The 15907-nt window shown below is 34.1% G+C and overlaps 1 protein-coding gene and 1 long non-coding RNA gene across 2 annotated transcripts in view; one reads left to right on the forward strand and one right to left on the reverse strand.

Annotated features, from left to right (window-relative positions):
* The window catches only part of LOC117317618 (cell wall protein DAN4-like), a 58887-nt gene that overhangs the window by 38845 nt on the left and 4135 nt on the right, over window positions 1-15907 (reverse strand). The window lies entirely within an intron of this gene.
* On the forward strand, window positions 5079-6496 carry LOC117317620. Its single transcript, XR_004530210.1, has 2 exons — window positions 5079-5223; window positions 6024-6496. It is a non-coding gene; the product is annotated as an uncharacterized LOC117317620 (long non-coding RNA).

The following is a 15907-nucleotide window of genomic DNA, read 5'->3' on the forward strand; positions in this document are numbered from 1 at the left end:
ACTGTACCAAAACCTCTTTACGTTACTTTAGGTTGTAGTTTTACATTATACCAAAACCTCTTTACGTTACTATAGGTTGTAGTTTACATTATACCAAAACCTCTTTACGTTACTTTAGGTTGTAGTTTTACATTATACCAAAACCTCTTTACGTTACTATAGGTTGTAGTTTACATTATACCAAAACCTCTTTACGTTACTATAGGTTGTAGTTTACATTATACTAAAACCTCTTTACGTTACTATACGTTGTAGTTTTACATTATAGCAAAACCTCTTTACGTTACTATAGGTTGTAGTTTTACATTATACCAAAACCTCTTTACGTTACTATAGGTTGTAGTTTACATTATACTAAAACCTCTTTACGTTACTATACGTTGTAGTTTTACATTATAGCAAAACCTCTTTACGTTACTATAGGTTGTAGTTTTACATTATACCAAAACCTCTTTACGTTACTATAGGTTGTAGTTTACATTATACCAAAACCTCTTTACGTTACTATAGGTTGTAGTTTTACATTATAGTAAAACCTCTTTACGTTACTATAGGTTGTAGCTGTACATTATACCAATACCTCTTTACGTTACTAAAGGTTGTAGTTTACATTATACCAAAACCTCTTTACGTTACTAAAGGTTGTAGTTTACATTATACCAAAACCTCTTTACGTTACTATAGGTTGTAGTTTTACATTATACTAAAACCTCTTTACGTTATTATAGGTTGTAGTTTTACATTATAGCAAAACCTCTTTACGTTACTATAGGTTGTAGTTTTACATTATAGCAAAACCTCTTTACGTTACTATAGGTTGTAGCTTTACATTATACCAAAACCTCTTTACGTTACTATAGGTTGCAGTTTACATTATACCAAAACCTCTTTACGTTACTATAGGTTGTAGTTTTACATTATACCAAACCTCTTTACGTTACTATAGGTTGTAGTTTACATTATACCAAAACCTCTTTACGTTACTATAGGTTGTAGTTTTACATTATACCAAAACCTCTTTACGTAACTATAGGTTGTAGTTTTACATTATACCAAAACCTCTTTACGTTACTATAGGTTGTAGTTTTACATTATACCAAAACCTCTTTACGTTTCTATAGGTTGTAGTTTACATTATACCAAAACCTCTTTACGTTACTATAGGTTGTAGTTTACATTATAGTAAAACCTCTTTACGTTACTATAGGTTGTAGTTTACATTATACCAATACCTCTTTACGTTACTATAGGTTGTATCTCTGCGTTATACCAAAACCTCTTTACGTTACCATAGGTTGTAGTTTTACATTATACCAAAACCTCTTTACGTTACTAAAGGTTGTAGTTTACATTATACCAAAACCTCTTTACGTTACTATAGGTTGTAGTTTACATTATACCAAAACCTCTTTACGTTACTATAGGTTGTAGTTTACATTATACCAAAACCTCTTTACGTTACTATAGGTTGTAGTTTACATTATACCAAAACCTCTTTACGTTACTATAGGTTGTAGTTTTACATTATAGTAAAACCTCTTTACGTTACTATAGGTTGTAGCTGTACATTATACCAATACCTCTTTACGTTACTAAAGGTTGTAGTTTACATTATACCAAAACCTCTTTACGTTACTAAAGGTTGTAGTTTACATTATACCAAAACCTCTTTACGTTACTATAGGTTGTAGTTTTACATTATACCAAAACCTCTTTACGTTACTAAAGGTTGTAGTTTACATTATACCAATACCTCTTTACGTTACTATAGGTTGTAGTTTACATTATACCAATACCTCTTTACGTTACTATAGGTTGTAGTTTTACATTATAGTAAAACCTCTTTACGTTACTATAGGTTGTAGTTTACATTATACCAAAACCTCTTTACGTTACTATACGTTGTAGTTTTACATTATAGTAAAACCTCTTTACGTTACTATAGGTTGTAGTTTTACATTATACCAAAACCTCTTTACGTTACTATAGGTTGTAGTTTACATTATACCAAAACCTCTTTACGTTACTATAGGTTGTAGTTTTACATTATAGTAAAACCTCTTTACGTTACTATAGGTTGTAGCTGTACATTATACCAAAACCTCTTTACATTACTATAGATTATAGTTTACATTATACCAAAACCTCTTTACGTTACTATAGGTTGTAGCTGTACATTATACCAAAACCTCTTTACATTACTATAGATTATAGTTTGCATTATACCTAAACCTCTTTACGTTACTTTAGGTTGTAGTTTACATTATACCAAACCCTCTTTACGTTACCATAGGTTGTAGTTTGACATTATACCAAAACCTCTTTACGTTACTATAGGTTGTAGTTTTACATTATACCAAAACCTCTTTACGTTACTATAGGTTGTAGCTGTACATTATACCAAAACCTCTTTACGTTACTTTAGGTTGTAGTTTACATCATACCAATACCTCTTTACGTTACTATAGGTTGTAGTTTACATTATACCAAAACCTCTTTACGTCACTATAGGTTGTAGCTTTACATTATACCAAAACCTCTTTACGTTACTTTAGGTTGTAGTTTACATTATACCAAAACCTCTGTACGTTACTTTAGGTTGTAGTTTACATTATACCAATACCTCTTTACGTTACTATAGGTTGTAGTTTTACATTATACCAATACCTCTTTACGTTACTATAGGTTGTAGTTTACATTATACCAATACCTCTTTACGTTACTATAGGTTGTAGTTTACATTATACCAATACCTCTTTACGTTACTATAGGTTGTAGTTTTACATTATACCAAAACCTCTTTACGTTACTATAGGTTGTAGTTTACATTATACCAAAACCTCTTTACGTTACTATAGGTTGTAGTTTACATTATACCAAAACCTCTTTACGTTACTATACGTTGTAATCTAAGAGACTGATGCGCGGGACACTTCTGCTACAACCCTACAGACACAGGATCCGAGCGATCAAAAGGAAGAACAATATCTTAGAAGGATCTAAGAACATGCCCACCTCATGATTTGGACTGAAAGTATACCACCACCAGGTAACGGTTGCTTGTATGTTTACTGATGTCTTTTGTATGGTATGGGTCACGTGAGCGTGTTGATGAGTGTACCAAATACGAATCACAAACATGGCGTCGCCACGGTCCGTTTCGGAGTAAGTTTTTGCATATTACTGTTGTTTACGTTCAAATGACCTTCACCAAAAGGATTACTCGATCGCAACAAATAGCGGTGTAATTCCTTTATTTGGCAAAACACTGAAAAGCAAATTTAGAATCATACGTAGATTTAGGGAACACACTCGACAATTCATCATGAAATTTGGCTATAAATGGCATGATCGCACTATATATTGAAACCATCCTATCCTCTTTTTAATCTAAATATATAATCATGCCCATAGATATATATACATGAAAACATGAATGTTGTATTTTAAACGAAAAATAATCAACCTAACAATACGATATCTATAACACTCCAAAATGAATGGAATATCGTCAACACTTTGTAACGCATGGTTTTCTTTTAACAGAACGTTCGATGGAATGAAACAGTTTAACATATCTCCAACACTAGAGCTGTTTCTTAATTTGTTGGGGACATAACGGACAACCATTCATTGAACCATTTCAATCTAGTTTATGTCAGTTTTCAAGTCTGGGTCCCAGACAGAACAAGCATACTCAATGGTTGGTCTTACTAAGGAGATGTAGGCGTGCGTTTTGACTTTTTGGAACCTATTTTGATATTTCTTCTTAAAAAGCACAGGGTTGAGTTTGCCTTTCCATAGATATTACTAATATGGGCTTCCTACTACAGATTTGATTTGAAAATTTCTCCCAAGTATTCCGCTTCTGATTGAGTTCCTTTCCATGTAGCTTGTGAGAGTGCTGCACTGGGGATGGAACATTTATCGGGATGGAATGACATATCCCGACGACTTTCTCAGAGTGCCATTTTGTCTAGGTCTTTCTGTAGGCTATCTGAATCTGATTTAGAACTAACTGTCAGATACATGATGGGATCTTCAACAAAAAGCCTAATAGTAGCTCTAGAAGTAGTGTTTTGGGGTGTCATTTATATAGAGAAGGAAACTGCATGGGCCGATGACAGCGCCTTGAGGCAGACCAGATGTTAGTTTGAAGTGTTCAGTTTGTGGCCACTCACAAGTACACACTGTTCTCTGTCTGTAAACTTTCTAGCCAGGGCCTAGTTGTTGACTTTATTATTTACTCCATAGTATATATGCTTGTGACAGAGTAGAGAATGATTCACTTTGTCAAACGCTTAAGAGAAGTCCATGATGAGGACATCACTCTGCCTTCCGTCATCTACAGTCTGTGATACATAATCTAGGAAATATTAAAGCTGAATCTTGCATTATCTTAATTTGCAAAAACCGTTAGAGTGATTAAAGGATGTTATGGTTGTCAGCATGGTTCATAACGTTGGATACTTTAATGTACTCTAAGATGTTACAGCATACAAAGGTTACTGTTATTGGCCTATAATTTTCAGGATTGAGTAAGTTTAAATTAACACTAAACAGGACAAAAACGAAACTGAAAAGGAGCGTCACTCACAATTCATTACAGAATAGGTTTAAACTACATGTAGTCCGCCCACGCGTCGACCGCCGTTTATTGTTAGTTTGAACTTAGTCATGTTGCTTACGAATACAAAATCATCGTTAAAGACTGTTGACGATATTCCATCTTTTTTGGAGTATCATCGATATCATTTTGCTAGGTTGATTATTTTTCGTTTAAAATACAACATTCATGTTTTCATGTATATATTTAAGGGCGTGTTTATACATTTAGATTAATCAGATGATAGGATGGTTTCAATACATAGTGCAATAATGCTATTTATAGCCAAATTTCATGAAAATAGTCGAGTGTGTTCCCTATATCTACGTATGATTTTGAATTTGTTTTTCAGTTTTTGGCCAAATAAAGGAATTACGTCCGCTATTTGTACAAATTGAACAGAAAACAACAGTAATGTGCATAAACGTATCCCGAAACGGGCCGTGGAGACGCCATTTTTGTGTTACCGACTCCATGCATGTGCATGACGTAGGTTCCTACCCCTGAGTATGTGAGGGACTATCCACGTGACCAGTGCGACCGTGAACTACTGTTTCATGTTCGCCTTGTTTATGGCGTGATTTTACTTGTGGAAGAAGCCCATACGTCTGAGTGGGGTGAGTAATATTGCTATCTTTCTGTTATGTGTTTTGTTGTTTTAAATGGTAAATTATTGCCATATTTATCGTGTAACTAAGTCAAGACAGAGATGTGCATAATTACAACATCCTGTATGTAATATGTTAAACGTCTCCGGTCAGGCCATCTACATGTATAAAGTTATCGGTGCGTGCCATTCATGCGTGACCATTTGTGTAATCGAATACCGGTGTGTAATTTTGATAAAATGGGTATATTTTATTGCTGATAGATATATATATTTATTGTACATTATGCCAGCTGATGTATTAGTAAATTAACTGTTGAAAACTGATAATTAAACTCGGAGTGCGCACAGGTTAAAATTCAACGGAGGCTCATAGGCGTCGTGTCAGACTAGCGTTATTATTTCGTTATCTAAGTAATGTTTTATGTAGAATTTCATCACATACCATATAGCTTATTGTATTATTGTATTGGCATTTACGGTATATCTATTAGTAGTTTACAATAATGAATTATGTATTGGTGAACTGTAGATAGCTATTTATGTTATTAATATATTCAGTACTGGAAAATCAGTATTTAGGATGATCAAATTAATACAACAAACTTTAAAAATTTGACAATATTATGTAAGTATATATAAATATTTATCATGCCACACAATTACGGAAAATTTGATGTATATTGTTATATGTTCTGAATTGTAAACCTTAAATTCAGTAAAATAAATTGAATTGAATTAATATAAATTATGTTGATTATGAGTGTGAACGAATGGATGTTTAGTGTTTATTTTTTGTATTTGTTAAAGCTTCACATGACGGGCGCGTGATCGCCAGATGCTGGAATGGGCCAACTTGAAATGACAACAGGTCTTTCGTGACGCAGAATGAGGGACGAACAGAGGTTTAGATCAACTACCGGAAGACAGTCATAGGTATCACGAACGAGAAGTGGTTGCTGTCGTTTAACTAGTCCTTTATCCTCACCAGTAGATGACTTGTATTATGATCCGTTTGCGGATGCACAATTTCATACTGTGGGGTTTCACCATGAAACATTGATTGGTTAATATTGGACTGTGCGTAACTGCATATTTGAACTTTTCGTGACACCAATTCTTCACAGGTGGTTGCTGGTGTGAAGACATCCATGTCGTATGAAGAGACGGTAGTTGCATTGGTATATCTAACAATGTTGTGTAGTAGAGTGTGATTGGTAGAGTGAATGCGTTTGTATATTACCTGTTTTTTTATGTAAATAAACTTGTACTCATATTCATTATATTTATTTCCTCGTACTGATTTCCGTAACTAACAAGCTGGGGCTCGTTCCGTAACAATCGTAACGAAGTTTTGATATAACGAAAAGTTAAAACCTATAGTAACGTAAAGAGGAGTTGGGTATAATGTAAACTACAACCTATAGTAACGTAAAGAGGGTTTGGTACAATGTAAAACTACAACCTATAGTAACGTAAAGAGGTTTTGGTATAATGTAAACTACAACCTATAGTAACGTAAAGAGGTTTTGGTATAACGTAAGGCTACAACCTATAGTAACGTAAAGAGGTTTTGGTATAATGTAAAACTACAACTTATGGTAACGTAAAGAGGTATTGGTATAATGTAAACTACAACCTATAGTAACGTAAAGAGGTTTTGGTATAATGTAAACTACAACCTATAGTAACGTAAAGAGGTATTGGTATAATGTAAACTACAACCTATAGTAACGTAAAGAGGTTTTGGTATAATGTAAACTACAACCTATAGTAACGTAAAGAGGTTTTGGTATAATGTAAACTATAATCTATAGTGACGTAAAGAGGTTTTGGTACAGTGTACAACTACAACATATACTAACGTAAAGAGGTTTTGGTATAATGTAAACTACAACCTATAGTAACGTAAAGAGGTTTTACTATAATGTAAACTACAACCTATAGTAACGTAAAGAGGTTTTGGTATAATGTAAAATTACAACATATACTAACGTAAAGAGGTTTTGGTATAATGTAAACTACAACCTATAGTAACGTAAAGAGGTTTTGGTATAATGTAAACTACAACCTATAGTAACGTAAAGAGGTTTTGGTACAGTGTACAACTACAACCTATAGTAACGTAAAGAGGTTTTGGTATAACGTAAGGCTACAACCTATAGTAACGTAAAGAGGTTTTGGTATAATGTAAACTACAACCTATAGTAACGTAAAGAGGTTTTGGTATAATGTAAACTACAACCTATGGTAACGTAAAGAGGTTTTGGTATAATGTAAACTACAACCTATGGTAACGTAAAGAGGTTTTGGTGTAATGTAAACTACAACCTATAGTAACGTAAAGAGGTTTTGGTATAATGTAAACTACAACCTATAGTAACGTAAAGAGGTTTTGGTATAATGTTAACTACAACCTATAGTAACGTAAAGAGGTTTTGGTATAATGTAAACTACAACCTATAGTAACGTAAAGAGGTTTTAGTATAATGTAAACTACAACCTATAGTAACGTAAAGAGGTTTTGGTATAATGTAAACTACAACCTATAGTAACGTAAAGAGGTTTTGGTATAATGTAAAACTACAACCTATAGTAACGTAAAGAGGTTTTGGTATAATGTAAAACTACAACCTATAGTAACGTAAAGAGGTTTTGTCATAATGTAAACTACAACCTATAGTAACGTAAAGAGGTTTTGGTATAATGTAAAGCTACAACCTATAGTAGGGTAAAGAGGTTTTGGTATAACGTAAATTACAACCTATAGTAACGTAAAGAGGTATTGGTATAATGTCAAACTACAACCTATAGTAACGTAAAGAGGTTTTGTCATAATGTAAACTACAACCTATAGTAACGTAAAGAGGTTTTGGTATAATGTAAAGCTACAACCTATAGTGACGTAAAGAGGTTTTGGTATAATGTAAAACTACAACCTATAGTAACGTAAAGAGGTTTTGGTATAATGTAAACTACAACCTATAGTAACGTAAAGAGGTTTTTTCATAATGTAAACTACAACCTATAGTAACGTAAAGAGGTTTTGGTATAACGTAAATCACAACCTATAGTAACGCAAAGAGGTGTTGGTATAATGTCAAGCTAAAACCTATTATTGATTTTTATTATTTTTATCTTTTATTTTTTTATTTTTCAATTTTTTTTTCATTACATGTAAAAAGAAAATGTCAAACACCCACTCTCACTTTCACACATGTTGAAAAGGCATCATCACAAGAATTGTTCATAATCTTCATCACCATCAGCATCTGATATTCATCATCATCAAGATTTTTCATAATCATCACCATCATCATCATCATCATCATCATCATCATCATCATCATCATCATCATCAAAATCATCATCATGATCATCATTATCATCATCATCATCATCATGATCAAGATCATCATCATCATCATCATCATCATCACTATCATCCTCTTCAAAATCATTAATCAACATCATGATCATCAATATCTTTCCTCCTCCTCCTCAACATTATTATTGATATGTATTGACTCATTTATTTATTCATCATTCTGAAATGTATTCCTTCTACAATAACCACAAAGCATAAAGCTTGCATAAAGTGAAGAGGTTCACATTACACAAGACAGCTAGAACTTTCGTATTGTTTATCGAAATGTCTTATCAGTGACGGTATTCACTCCTTTTATGGTACATGTATACTGTAAAATGAAATATGGCCCTTAACTATGAACTACATGATTATCCTAACATAGAAATATATTGATTTTTCTAGAACCTTAATACACACGATGTATATATATATATACTTCTTTGTAAATGTTTAAGTCGTTTTTCTTTGATAAATGTCTTTCGAAGCACATGCTAGCAGTTTAAACTGCCTCGTGGACCTTACTTACGAATTGTAGGTTACCTTCAGACTCTGAGTGTTGTATTACGGTAAAGTTTATAACTTTTACTGGTTGAGAAAAATACCAAATTTCCCTTTGCTATTTTTTTTGTAGCATAAACTCATTTCAACGATGGAATGCCCCTTTACTGGTCCTATTTTATATAAACATATTTCAAAATAAATAATCTCAGAAAATTCAGTAAGTTTTGTATTATCGTACCAATTAAGCACTCTCTTTCCGTTATTACAATCAAATTATTAATAAAGAAAAATCATTTTTGTTTAATTATACGAAAATTGGACAAGGTTCTGAAAATCTATACATGTTGTATTAGTTAAGAAAAGTATTAGACGCAGTTATATCCTGGGGGGGGGGGGGGGGGGGGGGGGGGTATTTAAGCTTGGTGGTTATTTCCGCGGGATTCCATTTCGCTGAATTCGATATGAACATGTACTAACCATATGCGTGGCGTTAAATTATTTTCCCATCTTGTCCATAAAAAACACATACAAAGTACATCTTTAGAATAATACGCGCGGGGGAAAGGAGGGTGGGGGGATGTTCGATTTCAAATAGTCTTCGCGTGTTTAAAGCGTTTAACTCTAAGTCATTTTAGTTGAGTTTCAACGCTGTTACGACAGTATGGATACGTTTGGGAAACGACAATTCTATTTCTACAGCTAGTGATAAATTAAGAGAAGGGCTTTTATTTTGACAGGTATATGAACGGCTGCATAAAAATATTGGAAACTTAACAGTACGAACGTCCTAACCCACAAATTGTATACGGGTCATATATAACGTTAACTGAAATGAATAACATTTGCAAGTCAAAGATAAGGTCGACCTGACCAAACAATAAAATGGCTCTAACTACAGATTTCGTATACTCATTAAATGGAGATTGCGTCTTTAATGAAATATATCAGAGTGCATAGTTTTGGACAGATTTGGGTATTTACATAACACGCACACTCTTAATTTTTGCAATAAAGGGAAATTCTAAGCTGTTAGAAAATATTGTGCCTCATGCTATTTACCGTAAGTAATTTTTACAGTGATAGTCGCTTTAAAACTTGCGACCTGTGTGAATTTAGAGAAAAAGTTTAGAAGCATCAGACAAAATATATCCTGTTGAATTCAACGCAATTAATCATTTACAATATAATTTATTACAAGTTTTGCTTATTTATTCTATATCTATTTTTAAATGAGAAGAAATTACCACGTTTTAGAATTTAGAATTCTGTTCGGCTGTCGAATCACGGTCTCGGGCGCCTTCTTTGATGACGTCACGATTACGGCTATAAATAGTAACATAAAAACCCAACCTGTCTAGAGTTGTACTGGTACATTGTACGTGAAGAAGGTGTACACACAACGTTTGCGGATTTTGTCTACCCGTTTCCTCACAAATTGTCTATACATTTTTTATGGAAGAGCTGAATTAATATCATTTTCACATCAAGTATTTTGCGTACTATATTATTGCCAGGAACTGTATATCATGCATTGAATTGTCGGCGTCTATATATTCGAAGTCGGCATCGCTTCATTTCATTGTTATTGTTTTCTGTGCATCATGTACACCCAATATAACACCGAATCCCAACTTTTCTAAAGACATTATATTGTCAAACTCGACAACACTAACTGTATTTGTGCTTCGTTGCCAATTCCCGGAGTCTTTTAAACACAGCCCATATTCATGAAACAGTAGTCATGCTAAAATACAAGTTACATGTATGTTCTCCGGCTCAAATTTTTTAGTGATAAATCTTATAATCGGATTAATATTTTCCATTGATTTGAAGGAATTTCGGAAAGACCTCAGGGTAAATATTATTTATCAAGCGAGTTAAGAGGAAGTTTGGTTGTGTATTTTTTTCATGGTTATTTTTATTGTATATTTTACATAGACATAACAGGAATACCAACATATTAACGAGATTGTAGTTCTAACTCACAATCTGTATGATTAGACGAAAAAAGTATATTAACCGAAAATAAGACCACGCGTGCTAGAAGGAAAAGCGGCTTCTGTTTTACGACGACGTCCTTTTATTATAATATAGTCTAATCCAGGTGGTGCCACTGAAGTCATGTTCTTTAAACTTTTATATCCACACATTACCGTTATTGTTAAGGTATAGAATCCCTGTGCTCCTCTTTTACAGATAGGTTAGGTGTCAGCAATTGTTTTGACGGTTTAGATATTCCTGACTTACAAAATCTGTCCCCTAGTACCACTGATGAATCCTAGGACGAAGCAGATGTATGACAGCTTTATATTATTTTTTTAGGATATACATGTACCATATGCCAATGTGTCTCCATATTCACTTGTGTGCCCCCCCCCCCCCCCCCCCCCCCCCCCCTCCTTTTTCTTTCCGTTTTTTTGTTGTTGTTGTTTTTTGTTTTTTGTTTTGTTTTTGTTTTTGTAATTTTTGTCTTTGTTTTAAATAACTAATAAATAACTACTCAGTAATCAGATTTCTAACAATGTCCATTTTTGTGTAAATAGATTTGTACCTGTCAAAACCACAAATTACTTTCGAATGTTGGGTAAAACTATTTTTTGGTCTCTGTTATAAGTCGTAGTCAGCCAGTTAAAATGTTTTACTTTGTTACAATAATAACTTCCTCCTTCCTGCATTATATTATGATCACCTAGCAGCGATCGATTGTCGATGGTGTGTATGGGCCGCGGTGGCCGAGTGGTTAAGTTGTCCCGACACTTTATCACTAGCCCTCCACCTCTGGGTTGCGAGTTCGAAACCTACGTGGGGCAGTTGCCAGGTACTGACTGTAGGCCGGTGGTTTTTTCTCCGGGTACTCCGGCTTTCCTTCACCTGCAAAACCTGGCACGTCCTTAAATGACCCTGGCTGTTAATAGGATGTTAAACAAAAACAAACCAACTTCGGTATGTTTTTCAGAAGGTATGACGGAAATACACAAGTGGTTTTCCGATTGGCATCCGAGCCCTGACGTATCTTGCCGAAATATAAACAAATCGTCTGCAATCATACCAAGCATCATGACATTTGGAATTATTCCCGAAATGGAAAGTCCATGTTTGTTCCGTGCACGCGTTTGCGTACATATGTAAAAGCATTATTGTATGCGATCTGTCCCAGAGCTACCTTATCCAAGGTACCCCTCTCCCACAGTACATTGCGCGAGGTTAGATGTGGATGGATCAGTTACCTCCCTTGCGTACGCTACACAGAGGACCAGTAGCGAGTAGCCATCTTGAGTAAGAATTCCAACTCCGGTGTGTGCGTATATTTATAGCACATTTTCTGTCATCATGGATATCGTTACTTCCGCTGAAGCAACAAATGTCAACAGTGCCATTGTCATAAGTGCATTTGTCACTGTTTCATTAAAGTCATTCTGAAAAGCGAGACGTTTCAGATATCCTCCTTTTTTGTTTATCGACCAAAGGGTATATTTACTCTAGACGCTGAAATACAATACTTTGTGTGTATAGGCTGTCCTGCTTCCCCATTACATGCTCGTAAGAAACGATTGAGATTTCTCGAGTCTTAACTTAGTAATACGTACATTTAAGTCACCGGATATAGAAATTAACCAATGAAAATATCAACCTGGTTACCCACGACTGGTCCTTTGCGAGTGAAGCACAATCGGGACTTCTCGGGTATTCTTGTGTTTTTCAGAGCTTGCGGGAAAGGCCCGAGGTTGTCCGAATGGAGTGTAGCGATGACCTGGCGGAGAATAATGATGAGAAAATCGCAAAGCATTCTGGGAGAGGAAGACTAACTGACGTGATCTGGCTGTTTAGTGTCCATCATACCAGAGTTATATATATTTTTCTGATCATACATTGGAACATGTTTATTCTGCAACTCTTTTTAAGAACTTCAATACATATATTTTTTTTTTCATTTTTTGGCAAGTAATTAATACAGATGAAGCCGTTTGCTGTAAAAACGGTGTATGGGATACATGTATATCATGATCCCTGCCCAGATCATCCACAACCTCACCATACACTCCTCCATGACGTGTATATTATAACAATAAACAAATAAATATTACAGTTTTATGTCGGTGTCGAGAGGGCTATAGAGACGTGACAATCCATTACGCAAACAAAACGAAAACACACTATTGGTTTTAATGACGCATCAATAAAACGCCATATCAACCATACACTATTTAATTTATTCATATATTCGATTTAGATATGACTTTCTAAAAAGTCAAATCTAAAACGAGGACTAGCACAACATAAACATATTAACTATTCATAAACTACTTTGATCGAGGTCTTTATGGCAAGCCAAGTTGACCTTTATTCAGGAAGAAACATAAACCAACAATTAAAAGACATGATACAAAATTCAAGAATTTTCATTTATTTCGCAATATTGACATTAGCTCTGTTAATTAAAAAAATTAACATATCAAATCAATAAAATAGATCATAGAAGGTACAATTGAAAAGAAAAACGTCATGTACAAGGGCATTGATTTAAATTAAACATATATTGTGCATTGCCTTTTCTATAGCAACATGAGTGGAGTTTGACACAGAAATCACTAATCGAATTATAGGTAAAACTCGGTATTTCTAGAATTCAGATAAAGTATAAGATTACTGCAAAATTATTAGAAATATAAAATGTTCATTGAAGAATGTTGATAAACGCTACTGATAAGTAACTACGTCGAACAGGGATCAGTGACACGAGTCTTTTAAGCATATTACCTATGTTTGCTTTATATATTTGAATTAAAAATAACAAAGTTATGAACGTGCGGTCATTCCATTACATAGCTAAATTAATATCTAATTCACAAAATAATTAGTTGAATTTTAAAACAAAATCAGTTTTTCTACACTTCTGTTATTTTATTTTGGTGTTTTGTATTTGTATTAAATCTGATTATGTTTCAACTTCATAAGGTAATTTAATTGTCGTATGTCCCAATATATCAATTGTTTAACTTGATACATGTTGTTTCAAGGTCTTTTGTTTTTGATTTATACTTTTATTTATGGTTTAAGGATGAACAATTGGATTTGATATCATATACCTATGCTGTTTACTTATCACTTACCGCATATTAATTATAGTTTTGCATTGCATTAAATCATTTTGATTATTTTTATTTGAAGAGGAATACCTAAGCGCGAAAGCTTTCAAAATAGTCAGCTGAAAATATAACGTGGTGTTAAATTGAAATGAAAGGATTGGACCATATGTTGTCAAACGAATGGATCATTGGTGCGTTTTGAACTGAGGCAAAATAAACCCCAGGGTGCTCACAGATCAAATAGCCGTCTGGATCTATCGTTTCATGCAATCGGCACCGGTAAGATTAATTTTTATTATCTATTTAATTTTTGATATTTTCATAGATTCACATTTAATGAGATATTTTGAGAAATTCTCTGGAACACATTAATTCAATTCATCATAAGTGCATATACATGTATTTGCTTCTTCACGCGGTCTCCTGTTATTCGAAGTAGTATGATCGGCGTTAAAATGGTGATGACCTTGACCTTGTTCATCCCAATCCCTCCCAGGGTGCATCGCGTGCACAATCCACCCAGCTAGATCGAGATGTTGCTCAAGCAAAAACGTTCACATCCTAACGAGAAAAACTGCTCGATCAATTGATAATGCATTTATGTTTGTATTTGTACATAGGAAATATTTATCCCGATCCAATATTTTAACAGGAATTAATATGATGTTCAAATATTGAACAAATACTGATTGTTTAATTACTTCCTTGTTTGACAAACCTGAAGATCTGTCCCGGGTATGGGATAAATCCTACACAGGTATATTACACTGTACAAGGAAACAATGGCCTTAACATCCGGGTAGTGATGACAATTTTACAGACGACGCCCTTTCCATCGTTTTGATCATATGTAGTATCCCATCGAGTATCTGGACATGTGTTGGGGTATACGTACACGTAGCATGCGTGTTATTACAGGGACTTGAGAATGGGTTAGTTTACATGTATTTGGACCTCGAATTTTAATCTAGCCCCCCAAAACGTCTGAAAAAGTGCTATAAGTCCAAATACATGTAAAGACTGCAACTAATTCTCAAGTCCCTGTGCTTATTATTGGTCCGTATTTCATTTAGCCTGTACATAATACAAAACAGATTCGTGAGCCATAACATCCAAAATAGACCGTGTATATTGTGTCCTTATCACAGGAATGTGTAATGGGTTTTTGTGTAGTTTAAATCACAGGGATGTGTAATGGGTTTCTGTGTAGTTATCACAGGAATGTGTATTGTGTTTCTGTGTAGTTATCACAGGAATGTGTAATGGGTTTCTGTGTAGTTATCACAGGAATGTGTAATGGGTTTCTGTGTAGTTATCACAGGAATTTGTAATGGGTTTCTGTGTAGTTATTACAGGAATGTGTAATGGGTTTCTGTGTAGTTATCACAGGAATGTGTATTGTGTTTCCGTGTCCTTATCACAGGAATGTGTAATGGGTTTCTGTGTAGTTATCACAGGAATGTGTAATAGGTTTCTGTGTAGTTATCACAGGAATGTGTAATGGGTTTCTGTGTAGTTATAACAGGAATGTGTAATGGGTTTCTGTGTAGTTATAACAGGAATGTGTAATAGGTTTCTGTGTAGTTATCACATGAATGTGTAATGGGTTTCTGTGTAGTTATAACAGGAATGTGTAATGGGTTTCTGTGTAGTTATAACAGGAATGTGTAATGGGTTTCTGTGTAGTTATAACAGGAATGTGTAATGGGTTTCTGTGTAGTTATAACAGGAATGTG

Source organism: Pecten maximus, chromosome 19 (assembly GCF_902652985.1).
Source record: "Pecten maximus chromosome 19, xPecMax1.1, whole genome shotgun sequence".
NCBI lineage: Eukaryota > Metazoa > Mollusca > Bivalvia > Pectinida > Pectinidae > Pecten > Pecten maximus.